The 11,620-nt window shown below is 43.0% G+C and overlaps 1 long non-coding RNA gene across 3 annotated transcripts in view; it reads left to right on the top strand.

Moving 5' to 3' along the window:
• The first annotated feature begins 1,847 nt into the window (after positions 1 to 1,847).
• The window catches only part of LOC310746310, a 107,006-nt gene continuing 97,233 nt past the window's right edge, over positions 1,848 to 11,620 (top strand). For all 3 annotated transcript variants that reach the window (XR_014540612.1, XR_014540613.1, XR_014540614.1), the window contains exon 1: positions 1,848 to 1,969. This is a non-coding gene — a long non-coding RNA (uncharacterized lncRNA). The remainder of the gene's footprint in view (positions 1,970 to 11,620) is intronic.

The raw sequence follows: 11,620 nt of genomic DNA, 5'->3' as shown, positions 1-11,620 counted from the left end.
TAATATTATTCTCAGCAGGGGTTCCAAGACTAGGTTGCAGACTAGTTAACAGAATTCCCGCTTCCTCTGTTGCCTTTGTCAACAAAATTGTTGCCCAAATGTGACCCCAGGATGTTCACAGCATGCGCTTTGATCTAGAGTATCAGTAGTTTTTCCATGGGCTAGAAGTGCTAATTCAGTGACTGTTATGAAGCATACAGAACGCCTATTGCTTGGCAAGTAAAATGCCATCTCTGATGCACCAGACATAAACCGTGGTATCGGCTTCAAGTTTGGGGGTGTGGGGAATGCTGCTGAAACTGGGAGGGAGGCCATTTGAAATCAGTGGGCCATTTGAAATCCTATCCTCACTGTGGCCAACCAGATGAGGATGATAATGATTTATTAAATTTGTGTACCACCCTTCATCTGAAGATCTCGGGGTATTTCACAAAAAATGCCTCTTGGAAACCCACAAACAGGACCCGAGTGCAAGATCACTTTCCCTTTCTGTGGTTTCCAGGACCTGTTTTGCCTCTGACCATGGAGGCAGAGCAAGAACCATCATGGCTGGTAGTCATCAATAGTCTTCTCCTCCATGAATTTGTCCAATCCTCTTTTAAAGCCATTAAAGATGGTTGCCATCACTGCTCCCTTATGGGAGCAAGTGCCATAGTTGTAACTAGGTTGTACATGAAGAAGTACATCTAAAACTCTATTTATGAGTAGACATATACAGTGGTACCTCAGGTTACATACGCTTCAGGTTACACACTCCGCTAACCCAGAAATAGTGCTTCAGGTTAAGAACTTTGCTTTAGGATAAGAACAGAAATCGGGCTCCGGCGGCGCGGCAGCAGCAGGTGGCCCCATTAGCTAAGGTGGTGCTTCAGGTTAAGAACAGTTTCAGGTTAAGAACGGACCTCTGGAACGAATTAAGTACTTAACCTGAGGTACCACTGTATAGGATCACAGTGTTCATTTCACTGACATTACTGTGAGGCAGGAGAGAGTTGCAGTGAGGTAATGTTTTCATTACTCTAAACCTTTGCTCTTACCTGTTTATAATACTTTGCACTTAAGTAGTGCTTTTGGGTGTTCATATGCACAATAGTGAACTTAGGTGAGGAGCTGACAGGATTGGAACCAAATGAACAAACAAGGCAGTAATGGCATGCTCCGGAAGTTAACAAAAAATGTAATGATATTGGGTGGGAATCGAAGTGGGCGACCCTGCCACCATAAAACACTGAAGGAAAATGGAGCTTGCTCTGTAAAAACACAAATGTTGACTGCCTATTGGAAAAGGAAAAAAAATGGAGGCAAGGCTAGCAGTCATTATTTTGCTGCACTTTCAGGTTGCATTTGTTACCTTACAACAACCCTGTAAGGTAGCTCAATATTTACCCCTTATTGCAAACCAGGTTATGAGGCTTGCTGATGCTGGAGAGAGGGGTTTGGAAGAGAGATTCATTACTCTCTCATAGCAGATTTAGCACAATGACAGTTGCTCCAAGCACATTAAAACTTATATTTACATCTGGCCTCACCCACCTTCAAACAAACATTCCCCACAAAAATACTTTGGATAGAATAAGTTGCACTTAGCTTTACAAATAAGTGAAAATTTTACTCAGTTTTCAGAAGTTACAGCAAACAACCCTCCAAACTGTTGGCAGTAAAATATAGACGAAAAAAGTTCCAAATGACTTAAAAAGAAATAACTTGCAGGAGAATTATGCAGACTTAAAGATGAAGGCAGTAAAAATCTTCTTTTGGAGAGATTCTGGGCTTCCAGCATGCTCTAGGAAGTTGGGGGGGGGGGAGAAGCAGAGGCTGCTGGGAGCTGGTTGGTCTCCTTCCATGGCAAGGAGCACACAGGTGTGAGTCAGTAACTGTATATAACAACAGCTGAAAGCCGCTTGGTTGAGTACTTCACCTTTGAGTAGAGCTTCTTGCAACACTGAATTGAATGAGAAGACTTCTGCAGGTAAGGGACCATCATACACACACCAGAATTTCCTTACCCCAAACTGGATTGGGGTGCAAAAGCCTCATAGGGAAGGCCTTCCCAGGTAGAACTTAAAGCTGCTGAGCTATATGTCTAAGAAATGTCTGTGGCATACCTTCCAGTATCAAATGCAGAAAAAAGACACCCATTTTATATTAAATATGGGAAGCAACCCAACCGTGTTAGATAGTTTCTTCAATATAACCAGGCACTGTATCCCACCAATTAATTTTTTAAGATGGGAACATCTGTACTGTATAGCATATTCGGCCTCATTCCTGAAAGACAAGGAGTATTCTGAATTCTAAAATCCTGTATACATTAATGGTTATGAGATCCACTTGCCAGGTAAGGCAGGCTGAATTTTGCCAACAGCCAAATACGAGACAGTTGGTAGAAAAGCTCTGCTATTAACCAAGAAGTAAATTGCACAGCTGCTGAGACGTATCTAATAAACGGGTGCAATTGGAAGGTATTGACTTAAACATATTGGGGATATTTATGCACAAATGATACGAAATTATCCATTTACACTAGATGTTAATACTTTTGTACGTATAGGCACAGTTTTCTTTCTGAGTCCCAGTCCAAGCTGAACCTTTGACACTCTTTATTGTGCACAGTATATGTCATGGCAGCTCAAACTACTATTGCCTTATGTGGCTAATGTTGGGAATGGTCATAGGTTGTTGCAATTGGCTGAAGGCAGAACAGATGGGAAGTTCACTATCAAGGCCCATAACCAGGCTGGAGTTCATCTCCCTGTATCAGCCTGTGGAGAAAACAAGTCTCCACAACAACGTATTGGGTTTGTGGGCTATTGCAACGAGTGGCTTTCAAAGCAGATCCCACAAATTCATGGAGGGTAAGGTTGTCAATGGCTTTTTGTCTTGATGGCTGTGTATTACTTGCAGTGACAGAGGCAGTACATCTCTAATACCAGCTACTGATAATAACGAGTAAAGCGAATACTACTGTGTTTGTCCTGCTTGTGGAGGCATCTGGGTTGTCACTGTGAAAACAGGATGCTAGATGGGCCTTTGGCCTGATCCAGCAGGGATCTTCTTATGACCTTATGAAATGATGATGCCTCAAGAAACGTATATGTGAAACAAGTAAAACTGATCTAATACTATGCAACTCTTCCTTCAAACTGATTTCGAATTTGGTTTTGGTTCTTTGTTGGTACGTCTTCCCACTAATTGAGGTATTTGAAATTCCTGACTGAAGACGCTGTATGGCATACTTTCAGTTTTGGTTCTGAGGTTGGTGAGTACATCGCAAGGGGTATAGAGCAACATCAGCCTCCTCAGAACATTCTCCACCTCCTTGTTCCATTGTGTCCTTAGATTGCCAGTATTGTCAAATATTTGTGTGGTTACTATATGCAGTTGATATTTCTGTGTTGTTGTCGGTAGCGATCTTTAAATTCTTGGAAGTGCATTATATAATTCTCCCCCCTTCCCAATTGGTGCGAGTGGTTTCGTGGTCTGTTTCCACACTTCGAAGGGTCACCCTCAGGCTGCTGTATACAATAAAACTCAACATTTTGGGTCTATAACTGCAATATTTCTATACTTATCTATAAATAAGCCCCATTGAACATAATGGGATTTAATTCTGAGTAAAGATGCATAGGGTTGCACTGCAATCCTAAACACTTCCTAGAGAGTAAATCCAACAGAACTCAGAGGAACTTCTGGGTAAATTTGCAAAATGTTGTGTTTTAAGGCTACAATACTATGCACACATACCTGGGAGTAAGCCTTGGTGAACTCATTGGAACTTGTGTCTGGTTAGACGTGTACAATTGCAATATGGTGTTACTGTTGATTTTTCCTATAACTTTTTGCAGACCAGCTTTGCTCTTTGAGTGAGGCACTGCAAGGATAGCCTCTGTTTTAGTTGCATCTGTTTTAAAAACACTTTTGGGTGTATTGACAATTTTATTTCTCACCTGCCAAGTACACATTTTTCTTTATTCATTTTCACCTTTCCTTTCTTAAAATCCATCACAAACTTGTTTTAGCCTGTCATTATGTAATTACCTGAACTTCTGTCATATCAGGTTTATTTGCTTGTTTATGAAATTTGCATACTGCCCTATACCTGCAGGTCTCATCCATCTGCTACGTTGCCTTGGACACTATTTTAGTATGACAGAATTTATTTATTTATTAAAAACCATATAACATGAATCCCTGCCATATGACACCATCAAGATTCTCAACAGTTCTTTGGCTAACTGTTGGCTAGACTTCCTTGAGCTGAAGATTCCCAAATTCCAATCTTGTAAATATCTGTCAGCTAAAATGTACATCGTGCGTATACTGAGTGTGCTCAGCCTGGAGCTTTGCCATCCAGATGACTCTGCCAAATTCCCTCGCTGATGCTGAAAGACGGCCACCAAGTAGGTAGGTTCATCTGAAACTCTGTGCATGCCCCAGAGCTGTGTGTGTGGTTTGGCTTTTCTCTGAGCAATAAGTGCAGCATTATGGAAAAGCCCCTGTGTTGTAAGCCAAGATTGATTCCGACGTGTTCCAGTCATGAGCTGTAGACAATAATTGCCAAATAGATATTCAAGGAGCCCAGTGCTATAATTAATGCCACCAACACCATTAATTTGATCATATATTCCTGACATCTCCAGATAGGGGCTCTCCAGGATTTTGCCCCTCTTTCATATTTCAACTTCTTTCCAGCCTTTCTATACATTATGACATTATGGGTTCAGATATGTTATCTGGTCTCTGCCAGGCTTGTTGACTCCAACTCTAGATTGACCTACTCTGTAGTTCTTCCACCATGACTGTCACCTTCATCCTCCCCATCCCCCATGAGTTGGTTATCTTAAAATTTTTCACTTGCCGCTAGAAGCTTCTGTGCTGCATTGATTACAATCGGTTAGTTCTGAGTTAATTTTTTCCTTTTCTTTTTCTTTGGACTACTGCTTTAGCAACCTGGGCCTTGAGACACATTTTTGTAATTGATATCAGCATCACACCGATCTTCTGGGTATGTTTCTATTAAATTAACTATTTGTACAGAATTTGAATTAGTCACGCCCTGTAGACTCAGTAGAGATTGTGCATCGAAATCTACTACCTAGAATTCCACCTGAGCTGTCTTGTAACTTGAATAGCATGTATAAAGGCATGTACTGAACAAAATTTCATTTGCCAAACTCTTGGAAGTAATATACAGGGTATGGTTCTATGTTACCAATGTACATTTGAATGTTCAACTGGTTCAGCTTGTAAATTACAATGTGATATAATTTTTCGAAAGACATTAGATTTGTCAGTGCCCAGAGTCAGTCTACTGTTTGGGGATCATTCATGAGAAGACCCACGTGCTTCTTTTAGAGATGAATAATTCAGTATACCAATTAAGAAATCTTGTACTGTAGGTTTTATCTGCTTCTGGCAATGCAATTGTATTTCTGCTTTGGAAGGCCGGCCCTACCATGAGACACGGTGCAGCCTCAGGTGGCAAATGCTGAGTGATGGATAGTAGACAGAGCTGTGTGCCTGCTTTGTATGCCGTAAGCTATCTTGTTGCCCTTAAGTGTGGCGGAGGACTCTTGTCTCATTACCAGTGTTGAAGTAACATCCAAATGCCAGTCTAGTCAGCTGTTGCACATGTAATGAGGGAGGCACCATATTGTCCTTTGCCTCAGGTAGCAAAATGCATGGAGTCAGCCCAGCTGCCTTGACATGCTATTTCCCCAGTTTTAAAGATTATAGGAAAATTCTTGCATTTGCCATGTTTTGTGACTTGAAACAACACTGATCACAAGCTTTTGTCAGGGGGGTTGAACCCAGCACCCCAGAATGGCATCTCAGAAACACTTCAGATGCTCAGTTAAAAAAGGGAAAGAGGAAGGGTAAGGTAGACAATACTGTTGGTTTGTGTACAGTGGTACCTCTGGTTATATACGCTTTAGGTTACAGACTCCGCTAACCCAGAAATATTACCTCAGGTTAAGAACTTTGCTTCAGGATGAAAACAGAAATCGTGCTCCAGCGGTGTGGCGGCAGCAAAAGGCCCCATTAGCTAAAGTGGTGCTTCAGGTTAAGAACAGATTCAGGTTAAGGACAGACCTCCGGAACGAATGAAGTACTTAACCCGAGGTACCACTGTATTGTCTTATGCAGGCTTCCTCAACCTTGGCTCTCCAGATGTTTTTGGCCTACAACTCCCATGATCCCTAGCTAGCAGGACCAGTGGTCAGGGATGATGGGAATTGTAGTCTCCAAACATCTGGAGGGCCGAGGTTGAGGAAGCCTGGTTATGTAACCAAGCCAGCCAACAGGAATTCTGGGCCTGGTTCACTATGAGTATTGGGCCTTCTGCCCACAAACTAATTTATTTTCCTAGTTTAGAAAAGATCAGGTGTGTTCAGGGTGGTAAGGCTAAACTACTTCCTGTTCATTTAACTCCTAACTGCCCTTTGCCAGCCAAGTCACACACACACTCTTTCTTTCCTGAAAGATGCAAGTTAAACCTGTATGTGTCCTGATATGTTGAAGAGTCGGAGGATTTCTTCTGTGTAATCCTATCCTGAGATTTTTTTCTTGGTCAGACAGGGGCTGAGCTACTGAATAAATTGTCAAGACAATAAAGTAAAACATTATTGGAAGTATGGGAACATGCCACTGTCATTGTAAAGATCCCTTGATCTAAGGCAGTGCTATTAGAGATGAGCGACTATTCTTGGCACTACAAATGGAAGAATCTGTTGATTGGAATTTGCTCTTAGTTTTTCATTTTTCCACACTTGAGTTTAGTTCACCCCATTTCCTCATAAGTTTGTGGTTCATTTATTTAAAAATGTTCTATGCGCCCTTCTCATCTCCTTGCAAGGTGCGAGGGGGGGGCGGGGGCTCCATTGCAACAGGAAAATGATTTTTAAAAAATAAAATAAAAATGCTCTATGTGAAAATGCGCCTTCATTTTCAGGCACATACACTTATTTTGGTACCCATCTCCCCTGATATATGCAGTTTTGCTAACCATTTCCCCTAATATACTGTACCTTTGCATGTAAAGTTTACAGATATACTCGTTTTTTTCTGTACACTTTCCCCTAATATATGTGTGTTTGCATGCCTGCGTTGGCTAGAGAAGCACCCGTTTGGGAAGGGTGAATTAGGTGAGTTCACATTAAAATGTGAACCGGAACGAATGTCTCCCTCATCTCGGCTTGTAATAACTCTTTGTTAAACACCTGCTGCTGCCCCAGTCGGTTCCATTGCCATTCTCGGCTTCATGGTTGAGATCCTTGGTTTGAGGCTGCTTCTTCGGTTGTTTTTCATTCCAAGAATGAGTGGGTAGATGAGGCTTTTGAGCAAACTGCAATTACACAATGTCACAGTTGATGAGATTACAAAGAAGTAAACATGTTGTTAGTATTAGAGGGGATATTTTTAACAATAGCCGCTTTAAAGGCACACATTGGCATCCTCTGTGGGAAATCTTCTTTGGAGGATACAAAAGGCAAGGAGGAACCACATTAGAGCCAACTTTTTTTAGCAGACCAGAAAATATAGTGCAATGATGGTGGGTGACTATGGTTTAAACTACTTACTTTATACTAAGGGCTGATGATTTTCAAACTTTCCAGCATCCGAGAACATTTTTTAGATTTACTTATCTGCAGAGGGCAAAGAGATTGCTGTGACTGGAGGGGGAGCCCTTTCCTCATGCTTTGAACCCCCCTGGAAACTCAACAAACCTCCTGTTACCTGGAAGTAGATGTAGACAGGGCAGATGAATGGGGCAGAACTGTGGGCAGCCTGAGGAAATGCCATCCACTTTGGGCCTGCCCATAGAAGGCAGGTGTAGAGAGACCAGGCTGATGTCCACTATTTCCAGGACCTCTACTCACTGTGAGGCTTTTGTGGATGAGCTGAGAGTTTGTTTGAACCCAGAGTGAGAACCCGGAGGCTGAGAGGAAGGGTGTGTCAAAGGAAAACACACACACACACACACACACACACACACACACACACAACTTTGCATCAATGCAACACTTTTATACGTAACTGTACTTTTGTACCATTTTGTGTAAGTTGTCTGTTGTTGCCTTAGTTTTTTGTGCACCGCATTCAGACATTTCCAATATGTTAAGCAGTGTAGAAATTAAATAATCAAGAAGATTAGTATTGGTGGTTCTCTTTTATGGAAGTCCATCCACCCCCATCGTTCTGCCTGGACACTGAGGTCCAGCGCCGAGGGCCTCCCTCACTGCGAAAAGCGAAGTTACAGGGAACCAGGCAGAGGGCCTTCTCGGTAGTGGCACCTGCCCTGTGGAACGCCCTCCCACCAGATGTCAAAGGGAAAAAAAACAAACTACCAGATTTTTAGAAGACATCTGAAGGCAGCCCTGTTTAGGGAAGCTTTTAATATCTGAAGGATTATTGTATTTTAATATTTTGTTGGAAGCCATCCAGAGTGGCTGGGGAAACCCAGCCAGATGGGCGGGGTATAAATAATAATAATAATAATAATAATAATAATAATAATAATTACTATTATTATTTATTTATTGCAACAGTGGGCCATTATGCAGCAGCCATATGGCTGGGAGTTTGCTTCAGATCTCATACAATGCCACATTTTAACACAGCTACATTGATCATCGGTTGTTTCCAGGCCCAGTTCGAAGTTCTCGTGTTGCTGTTTAGAGCCTCAAACACCTGAAAGACCACCATCTCTCTCAGGTACTAAGAAGCTTGGGGTGTGTGCTTGTGGCATCCTGGGAGAGGGCCTTCTCTGTGACAGCCCCCAAGTTGAGGAACTCCCTTCCCACAGAGATTATGCAGCTTTTTTTGAATGCTGAAGACATGCATCTTTATCCTGTCATTTGGACTTTTAAGATGCACATTTTTAGGACCCAACTTATTTCTGTAACTTTAAGTTATTCTAAACTATTTTAAATATTGTTGTAACTCGCATTCGGACCTTAGGGTGAACGAACTAATTAATATATAATATAATTTAATATTATATAATATAAACTAGTAATCACAACCTTCCCACTCAGTAATCACTGCTGATCATCCAAGGAGCTCCATAGTCTCATCTGCAAATCAGAGCTGCAATTCCCAGCACCTCTATCAAACTACAGCTCCCAGGATTCTTTGGGGGAAATCATGTGCTTTATGTTACAGAAATGTAAATAAAAAATCCTTTTGTACAGCATCATTTCTTGCACCTTTCCCCCAACACCCTCTCTGGAAAACAGCTCTGGAATTTTTTTTTTGAAATGTGCTGCTGATACTGCATCTCATTTGTTGTTGTTTTGCTTGTCACGCCAGGGGTCTCCCCCACCCACACTTTTGCTCATTCTCCCCCCCCCCCCCGTTTTCAGTTACGATGGCTTTGCAATCTGACAATGCCGCCACCTACGCAGTTCAGCAGAAATTATAAAGAGAGGATTGTGTCAAAAGACTTGCGCTCTTGAACAGCCTCTGCTAAATAGCATATTTTGTATGAATGAAGGAGGTTAGGATTAATTATTAAGAGAAAATGTTGCATCCTTTTGCCCTCATTTGGTTGAAAATTGTCACAAAAGCGTATTGCAGGAAAGATTTGATTTTGTGGGAGGAATTTGCGCCTCCCACAAGCTAACCCTGTTCCTTTTTTGGCCTGACAGGGATTTCATTGGGGGGGGGGGCAAGAGCAAAGAGTGAGAGCCCCCTCCCTGTTCTCTTCACCTACAACTCCACTCCTTTCATGTACTCTTTATGACTAAGATAATTTTTGTTCCGGCAAGCCTGTGTTTTTATCTGTTTTTCACTTAACCGTTGGTTTTCAGTTTATCCTGTTTTAAACCTTTTTTCGGAGCATTTTAATGCTTTGTTTTTTGTAAACTGCCTAGACGTTCCATTAGCAATCAAGCGGTATATACATTTTGTTAAATATATGTGGTTTCCTCCCCCTGTTTTAGAACTTCTTCATAGGAAACAAACAAAAGAAGGCACAAAATGGCTACTTTTCTCCCTCTCGTTGATGCCTCTTGGGTTTTCAGTACCTTTTCTAAAACTATATTTTTTTGTAGTGGTTTATTCACTGTGCATTACAAGGCTCCACTAAGCAACGGGGGCAAACAACCTTGCCTATTTTCCTTTGTCTGATCTTAGAGACCTTCTTCCCTTTCAGCCCTTTCTGAAATTATTTCCTTTCTCCTGCCTGCTGTTCTGACTGGAGGACCCCCCCTCCCTTTTGCAGGTCTGCCACTCCACTCTAGGCTTCTCCCCCCCCCAATACACACAGACACCTTCCCTGACTGCTGTTGTCTCTTTGCAGCGATGTTCTCTCTCGCCAGCCCCTCTCTATCTCTGCTTACATCTCTGTTTATGTGACAAGGGAAAGGTTGGCGGATGAAGGGAGGAGATGGGAATTCCCAGGTTGATCCGGAGCAAAGAAATCTCTGCCGGTTTCGTTCAGAAAGAAAATAAGCAGCCTTTCCATGCTCCACTGCCAGTATCATAAACATGACTCTGCCAAGGCGTGTGGTTTGCGTCTGGCTCAGTCCCGGCCTGTTGCTGGACCTTGCCGTTTCGCCAGCATGTGCAAACCAACTGGCTGGGACCAAGTAGTGGGGGGCAGTTAGGCGTCTGGAAGGGATGGAGAAAGTCCCGTCCTCCCCGTGGGCTGGGCCCAAATGCCCCAGGCCCCTCAGTCTAGCCATAATAGACTCTAGTTATGTATTGAGTTGAATAGGATCCAAAATGCAGCAGTATGATTGGCCCTTGAACAATAGGATTCAGAATGCAGCAGTTTGATTGGCCCTAGAACAATAGGATTCAGAATGCAGCAGTCTGATTGGTCCTAGAACAATAGGGTCCAGAATGCGGCAGTCTGATTGGTCCACAGGAGCCACCCAATCCAGTTCCAGGTGGAAGTGAATCTGCAACCTGATTGGCCTACAGGTGAATCCCGGAATAAGCCAGTCACGTGGGGCCCATTGTGTAAATAATGTCTATAAAGCAGACATTCTGGGGGAACTTCCATTCCTCCTCACCACTATGAGCTGAATAAAGAGCATGAAATCCACTCTCGACTCCGAGTATATTTCACCTCTCCTTCCTTGGAGGTCTTTAATCAGAGGTTGGGTGCTTCTGCCAGGGTTGCTTTAGTTGTGCATGGCTGGGGTTGGACTGGATGACTCTTCCAATTCTATGAGGAGTGCATGCAATTCCCAGGCTGAGGGGCTTGTTGGGGGAAGCACTAGCTGGTACTCTATGGAAGCTGCTTGAAGGCCGGTGGGCCTGGGCGGGGGGTGGGGTGAGCAAAGATGGAGGTGCCTGAGTGTACCCCTCACTTGCAGCCAGGCCCACCTGGTCACCCATCTTCAGGGGTGGAGAGGGAGACCCAAACTCCACCCCCATCTCCCCTCTTCCTCCTCCCTGGCCACCGTGTCTTTGGCGTTCAGTGCCGAGTGATTTGTAGAGAAGATTTTAAATAATATTTTTTTTTGTTCGTTTGTACCCATTGCATGTGATTTGTGGGTTTGAGCACTTGGGTCGTGGAGAGGTAACAGCAGCCTTCGCGATACCATATTGGTTTCTCAAGTCAGACGGAAATGACAAACGGAGACAAGTACCGGATTCTCTGTTTAGG

Source organism: Podarcis filfolensis (assembly GCF_964270895.1).
Source record: "Podarcis filfolensis genome assembly, chromosome: 12".
In the NCBI taxonomy this organism is placed as follows: Eukaryota; Metazoa; Chordata; class Lepidosauria; order Squamata; family Lacertidae; genus Podarcis; species Podarcis filfolensis.
Note: the sequence above shows the minus strand (reverse complement) of the source record. Positions and strands in the feature narration are given on the sequence as shown.